The sequence below is a fragment of the Rutidosis leptorrhynchoides genome, chromosome 11 (assembly GCF_046630445.1).
Source record: "Rutidosis leptorrhynchoides isolate AG116_Rl617_1_P2 chromosome 11, CSIRO_AGI_Rlap_v1, whole genome shotgun sequence".
In the NCBI taxonomy this organism is placed as follows: Eukaryota; Viridiplantae; Streptophyta; class Magnoliopsida; order Asterales; family Asteraceae; genus Rutidosis; species Rutidosis leptorrhynchoides.
Window position 1 is genome coordinate 397,261,320 of NC_092343.1, and position 1,973 is coordinate 397,263,292.

General features: G+C 31.2%; 1 long non-coding RNA gene across 1 annotated transcript; it reads left to right on the plus strand.

Moving 5' to 3' along the window:
* The first annotated feature begins 281 nt into the window (after positions 1-281).
* On the plus strand, positions 282-740 carry LOC139876802 (uncharacterized). The gene is made up of 3 exons (XR_011768306.1): positions 282-370; positions 487-533; positions 618-740. It is a non-coding gene; the product is annotated as an uncharacterized lncRNA (long non-coding RNA).
* The last annotated feature ends 1,233 nt before the right edge of the window (positions 741-1,973 follow it).

Consider the following 1,973-nt stretch of genomic DNA (forward strand, 5'->3'; position numbering starts at 1 on the left):
ACCTTAGATAATTTGGAATACGGTAGCTGCCCAAAGTGTTGTATGGATACACAATGGAGGAAAAATAGACGGCTGGTCCAATTACAGATGATTGTACCATGTAGGGTCGAATGCGTTCCTGGTAGCATAAGTATATTTCACCTTATGGATAGTCCAATTAATGATCATTCATTAACTAACCGATCTCGCATAACATTTTGCACTTCTTCCTGACTGCCTAGGTGTGTATTGAACCAGTAAAACGTGTCGAATTTTTCCACTTCTCTGTAATAGTTGTTGAAGTTTTATTTCAGGTGAATGCTGAGGGGATTCCGGCTACATGAACGCCCTTATTGGGTCAGACCTTCGATTACCATCTCTGATCGTAATGGTAATATAACATTTTTACTTTCATATATGATGTTTGTGCAATATAACATCTCTTGATAATTTTCTATGAATTCAGCCAAGAAATGTTTTAATTAATATACATTAATTTCATTATAGGAATCTTGTTTACAACAAGCAAGCATCCAAAAACAAAGAATCTTATGGTATCATATATGCATTTTTTCCCTGGATCCGTACCTAAGAAAACTGCTTCTTAAGCTCATAAGAATTGTGCCCAATATTTTCAGCCTGAAGATTTTTGGATTCGAGCTTCAACGAAAGGGATTGTGGTTTTTGCTCTACTTGGGGAGTGTGGCCTGATAGAGTTAACGGGCGACTTTAAGATCCAAATTCATGATCGCCAAGGAGATTTTTACTGGTTGGTTAATAATTAGCTATCCATTATATTATTATTTCATGAAAAATTGACATCTTACCATAAATATATCTGAAATTGGCATGTTTTGGTGACAACGCAAATTATTGGTTATATGTTTGATTTTTACTGCTTGGTTAAAAGTCATTTGTGCTTTTAAAGGATGTACTTTCTGTACCTATATGTCAAAAAGTGATAAAATTCATTGGTGCTTTACGATACTAATAATTTTAATATTTTGATTACATTATTTTTCAATTCAAATAATAGCAATAATGAAGAGTTTTTGTATTGTAATTGTTACTAAGGTTTTCATATACAATTGATATAGGTAGTTTACTATTTTTTTTTGTCGTTCATTACTATTACATCACAACTATCATTATCCAACATCGTCCTTATATCAACTCCTTAAAAGATACCCGCTAATTCGCGGGTCTTTAAATAGAAATTTTTGAATATTTTCCTAATTCAACACTTTTTAAATTTGACTTTTTACCCACATTAACACATTCAACCTGGTGTTGTGTTTCATATGACCGAATACATTTTTCTCAATCTGAATTGTTCAAGCCAGAACATTTTCCTACACCATACTTTCCATCCTACATCGTGATGACAACAAAAAATAAAAAATAATAATGACACATTACATGTCATGTATCATATACATCATATTATGAAAATTAATCAACATGTATTTACTTCTTTCAATAAAATGAATAAACAATCATTGTAGACATGCGTATTTGACTACAAAAAACGGATTAAAACCAATCATATTGGACGATAATGGGAATGATTCAAATACCACCAAGAATGTTGTTTATAAGAAAGTCTTGAGACGTATTTGACAGAGATGTAAATGTTCTATGGTTAAATATCCTTTGAATATTTTATGTACATTTCTAATTATATATACTTATACAAACTAAATTCATTTTGACCACTAATATATGCATAATGGATAAAAATGATTAACGTTGAGAGTTAATGGTTTAAGGTTTAGGAATTGCTATTTAGGATTTATGGTTTATGGTTTACAGTTTAAGATTTGGGGTTTAGGGTTAAGATTTTAGAATTTATGCTTTAAGGTTTAGGGATTAGTGTATAGGGTTTACAATTTAGTGATTAGGGGTTGGGGTTAAGGGTTTAGGGTTTAGAGTTTATGCTTTAGAGTTTAGGGTTTAGTTTTTAGAATTTATGGTATAGGGTTTAGGGTTTTATG